This window comes from Falco rusticolus, chromosome 4, assembly GCF_015220075.1.
Source record: "Falco rusticolus isolate bFalRus1 chromosome 4, bFalRus1.pri, whole genome shotgun sequence".
In the NCBI taxonomy this organism is placed as follows: domain Eukaryota; kingdom Metazoa; phylum Chordata; class Aves; order Falconiformes; family Falconidae; genus Falco; species Falco rusticolus.
This window is the reverse complement of record NC_051190.1, coordinates 72782232-72788231: the sequence shown is the minus strand read 5'-3', so window position 1 is coordinate 72788231 and position 6000 is coordinate 72782232.

The window sequence follows — 6000 nt, the reverse complement described above, 5'->3', positions numbered from 1 at the left end:
AGCAGTCACTGCTGTCAAGAGTGACCACTTCTGCCTCTTTGCCTTGTAGAAGAAGCATTACCAGCTAGTCACTGACACCACTTACCTTGGCAAACTCTGAAGTTCAGTTCCATTATGTGTTATTCTCCTAGATTCTCATTATCACACGTTCTGATCTGCCTGAGGCAGCTATTAAACCCTTTGTCAAGTCACAGCTTACATCTTGACTGTGAATCATATCTTCTTTTAGCCCAAATTACCTCTGCATTTCAATATTCTGAAATAGATACTGTGCAAAGAATTTTAAAAGCATTAATTGACATGGCAATAACTCATTTTGTTGTTTCGTGTCAGAAAAGCTATTTGTCTGCAGATACTGTATTATTATCATTCTTTTTAGTGCCCCCTTTAGTTTTATGTCCAATAAACAGCATCAATCCTTTGTGAAGACAATATAATGTTCTCAGTGTCAGAAGGGACTCACACATAACAGAGAGGAAAAATTGTCTTCACCATAGCCTTAAACCAAGTAAGGCCTAGTAAAATGAAATGAGAGAGTAGCTGAATTTCTTACAGCTTTCAAAAAAATGATGTAGAGAGAGGTAGTTTAGAAAGCCTAAAGCAATACAGAAAAGAGAAATACACTTTACGTGCTTTATACACATAAAAGGCCACATACCACTTTATATAAACCAGCAGCTTAACTTTCATGGCACTACACTAATTCCAACCAAATGACCATCTGGTCCACTTCAAGTGTCCCAGAAAAATCTGGGAAACATGGAAACCTTCTCAGTTTACCTCACATATGCAAGATCAGCATTTACACTTTGGAACTAGCTTGTTTTTACTGTGTACTGTTGTTAAATCCCACATTCCTACTCTCTAAACAGTTCTTGCTGTCACTTCATCCTTTGTTTTCTCAGCCAGTTTCTTGTCTGTCACAACATTAAGCCTCTTTCTAAGCTTTTGAGAACAAAATATGGTTCTTTCAGCCAGGCACACTTCCCAGAGGGCATAGTGGTAAAAAAATGAGATGACTGAACTGTTAGAATAAGGATTATTTTAACTCCATCTATACCTACAGACTGAAAGCAATGAACCACTGGAAGAGTCCAGATTCACAGCAGTGGTTGGGTTTCCTTTGAAGACCTGCCCCCCATATCAGAAGGGGGTTGGAGGCTACCCAGGTCTGAAGCCAATTCCTCAGCAGACATAGATCTCAACCTGCTGGATTGCTAGCAAAACTCTGACTACTTCAGGCATTTCCAAAGACTTCAGGGAAGTGGCTGTATAGGCATTTCAGACAGACCCTAGGGAATTTTCTCACTACAGAACTAAGGCAAATCAGGGTTACCCTCCTGATGCGCAGGACCAACCAGCACTCCTTTGGAGGTATGCAGTACAAACACGGCAGGGCTGCCCACAGGAGGAGTCGTCAGCTGGTTCCCAGTTCAAGTTCCTGCCACTGTCCTCCAAGTTCCAAGTCAAAGGCACCAGGGAAGAAAGTAGATGCCATGACATGTCAGAAGATGTTCCCATCCCATTGCTTATGTTGGAAAGAAACAGATTAATTCAGGATAAAAGATTACCTGGTGTGACAGAGTGGGGTAAAACTAATACAGTGGAATCTCATTGAACGAGACTATTTTTCTCAAGTCTGAGATTAATGAATCCTTGACCCACTTCTCCTCCAGGAACATTACCTCCTTTTTTTTTTTGCAGAGCAGAAGACCCAGGAAATCTTTCTGCTAGATTTAACGACCATGCATTAAGCAACCGAGGACTGTTCCTTTCTGTCCATTGCTCCCTGTGGCCATTCCCTGCTTCCCTGGCTTGGCAGGCTTTGCTCCGTATTGCTCCTTCCACAGCTTCTTTCAGCTGGTATCTCTAAAGCCTGCCCCTGGCAGCCGGCTGTCTCTCCACCTACTGACCCCATTCTGCCAGGGCTGCAGTCCCATCCAGCAGCTGTCGGCACAGAAGCCTCCGCCGGCCCTTCATAGCTGGAGCAGGCAAGATGGCTTTTCATTCACCTTCTTCCACCCTGCTCTCTCTACCCCCATCCTCAGTCTCAGGACCTGGAGGTTGAGCTAGCCAGGAATTTCCTAGGAATACAATGCATTTTGTGACAGGAAATTGCATTTTCACAGTATCAGAATATTCAGAAAAGGGTTTAATCTAGAACTGGTTCAGAACAAAATCCCTTACTCTTTCCAGCTTTGTTTTTCTACAGTTCTTGTTCTGAAAGGAATGCTGGTATTTCTAGCTTTTGTCCAAATAAAAAAAGAAAAATATCACCATTTCCCATGGGCTACGTATTTGAAATTTGAACTGTTCCTCTTAGAAAAGCTCTTTTAAGAGTCAAGCCTTCAAATTTGTGTAAATCAGCATAATCCCACTGAGGCACGGCAGCAGAGGATCTGGTCCCATGATCTACATCTCCAAAGGTACTGTGAACTGCAAACCTACCCAGCTGGGACATTTAGAGCCTCATCTCTTAAAGGCTTTTCTAAATTTTCACATCCTTCCCGTGCACCATCTCAAGAGGTATTTGCAAATGAAACCTCTTGGTAAATAGTATACCTAAAGAATAACAGCTATTTAGAGCTCAGCATACTTACACGGTAATTATTTCTCAGCTTCCCATGGAAGAGGAGTTGCAATGGGAAATGATAGTGGCTAGCCTGGGTAGTGCTCCGAGCGCAATCCCTATCATCATGAAGGCAGTAATTCTCTACTTGTGGTTTCTGAAAGAGAAATACTGAAATAATAGCTTAACTGCAACGAACTTTAAAGCATGCCTAATTATCTCATTCAATATGCACCTGTTACAGGCCTCAGAGTTTCTAGTAAATAATGAAGTAATTTAATCCCTTCCTCCAATTTAAGATTTCCAGGCTTCATTGTAGATCTCAGCTTTTAAACTAAGCATTCCTCAATCAAAAACCCTCCGTGCTTACCATCACCAAGACAAGGGTAATACCCTTTCTCAGCCAGAGGAAAGACTACATAATATTACCTCTTAAGTACATAGTAAGTACAACAGTCACAGCCTCTCAGAGAGATAAGAAATACAATGAAGAAAGATCATCACTGAAGGGATGCTATGGGCCTGTAATGGATCTATAACTGAATAACAGAAAGGTTAAAGCCCCTGAAAGGTAGAAATCTTAGCAGTAGCACAAGGCACCTTGAAGGTTTAAGCATCACCTCCAAAGTGAGTTACATGCAGTCATCTTAAAGCAAAGATACCACCCCAGCATACCTTGGGAAAAAAAGCTTGTGACTGACTTCTCAGCAAGCAAAAAAGCACTTACAAAAAACACATCCCTGAGCAGATTCCCCTCAAAACTGTTTGACAGTCAGGAAACTTTAAGGCCACTGTCAGTGACCAACAGTTTTGCTGTTCCTCAGAACGGTTGGTCTGACATACCTCCCACAACTGCCATAAAATATTGCAGTAAGGAAGGACAGGTCCTGTATTTTAAGCGTGCTGGCCCACCTGCATACCTCGAATTTCCCTGTCATACATATTGTATTTTGTGTAATGAGATTTCATAGTGCAGAATTAATTAGAAGAGGCAGGCTATGCTGGAAAAGATGACATCAGAAAGATGGGCACCCAAAACTCTGAACAGATTTACTTCTGCTGCTTGAAACATTCATACTCTCAAGATGGAATCAGATTAGTCTAAGGCATTATTTCTTCCAAGAAGTTCTTGACATCTCAGAATTAAACTACATTAAAACGCTGGAGGAAGGTGTTAATTCCTTTAACATGTAGAAAGCAGCGCCTGTAAACTGTGCAATTGCAGGCACATAGTGTGCCCAGAGATGAAAAACAAGAGCAGATATATAAATGGTACCACTCATCAGTGAAGCACGTCTCATGTGTCTTCTCAATACCAAGGGCTAAATAGCAAGCTTGTTCCAGTCACAAGCACAGCAGCCATCCCGGAGTGACTGACTCAGAAACGCAGTGTCTCCTTTTCAGTTCCCTAAACATATATCCTACATACTACCCTCAACACATGGCTAAAGCCACCCACTCTTCACCTAACACAAAACTTAGCTCCGTTGCTGTCTGCTGGCTTTCTGTCTTTTGCACACTCTGTCCCCTAATACTTTACACACCAGAGGAAGGTGATTGAGTTATTTCCAACTTAGTGCTGTTTAACAGCTCAAGGACTGTGGCAAGGGTTCAAAGGAGTCAGGGGAGCGAAACGAGAACTAACAAAAACTTGACGTTATTTACAAGAGATTTTATGATTGTTCCCTGTCAGTAGCCTGCACAGATCAGAAGGAAGCAAAACAAAACGGGCATCATGCTTAAATATTGAATGCATTGAGAAAGACATCCTGAAGTATAATGCTTACTTCAGACAGAAGTTGAAATAATTGTATCTTTCCCACAAACATCTGCAAGCCAAGAGTTGAAGCTAATGATCAGGAAAGTGGACTACAAACCTGCCATAAACTCAAGGAACTCACAAATATGCCAACCACAACAGCCCACTGGCTTCATATTCAGTAGGTAATGATGTAATCAGTTTGTAACTATACTGGTAGAAAAGACAGACAAACAAAACCCCAAAACCTGTTCACATGTAACAGGCATTATTCAGGACGCAATCACATTCATAAAAAACACTAGTCTTGAGTATTTCATCTTCATCCTGCAGTTACTGGGGGAATAAAGTTATTTCTAAAGAATGTAGCCATTGCACCAATTTAAGAATATCACGATGCAGTGTTCTTCCAGCTGTGGACTACTGCTGACCCGTAAAGTAGCAGGGCTCTGAGTCAAGTGAGAAAATAATTTAGACCATACTCTCATTCCCATACAGCAAAAAAAAATTGTGGGAAAATGATAATCTAAAAAGTAGCTTAATTTTGGTTTCATGGCACATTAAAAGTATCATGGCAACACTGTCAAATACGGCTTTTAAGATAAGACATTCTTTCCATTTAAAAAGTTTAAGAAACAGAAACCATGCCCTCTTTTTTTTTTCCTGACCTGAGTTGCACATCACAGTAACACATTTCTATCAGAACTACTTATGTCTGTTGATTTTTTTAAAAAAATCTTCTGTATCAAGTGTGAACACAGTGAAATTTATAACATAATAGACAACAGCAGACACTGCCTATGGATCAAACAGAGCTGAACAGGCAGACCGGAGATTCGAGTACTCTTTCCTTCTAAGAAAATTAGTTTGTACCTTGGCTTTCTTCCTTTTAACCCTAAGATATTATAATCCTTTTAAAGATTCAATACCAGCATATTTAGTATCTGCGCATTGTTCCCTAGATTTCCATCTCCTTTTCAAGCACTGTATTATTGTAGTAAGCACAGATAACAAAATAAATAAATAAATAAATTATAAGATTTAAATTATTTCTCCTTAAGAGTATGAAAATGGTCGAAAGTGTTTGTATCTCATGAACTCTTAGATAAATTTTCTATTTAGGAACCTTTAAGAAGATTTTTTTCCAGGTTTTTTTTATTATTATTATTTTTGAGAGGCAGAACCTTCTGTTAAGAGTTTGCTGGACATGATGTAGAGATTGGAAAGTTAAATCAATTGAGCCCCAGTCAGAGATGACTCCTTCTGGCAAGAACTACAGATTTTTATTCTCAGTAATATCACCTCATTTTGAAAGAAAACAGGAGCAATGCTAAATACTTGCCTCCAGTTGGCTGCAAGATCCACAGTTCTGTCTCTGTTTTGTCACCAAGTGAATCTCAATCTTAATGGTCTTCCCAGACTTAATTTACACAATAAAATGTAATTTCCTGTCCTCAGTACTGAAATTTGTTTCATGACTTGAAGGTCTATTCTATTATACAATGCAACTTTATACCTGATAAATTAAGAGGCATGCAAATTTGACTGCACACCCAGGATTCTCTTCCGAGTGCAGCAGAGTGTCTGGCATGTGAAGCAGTACACTCATCTGAATCGTTTCTTGCTCATCATTTGCATTTTGTTTTACTGAATCTGGAACAACCACTTAAGG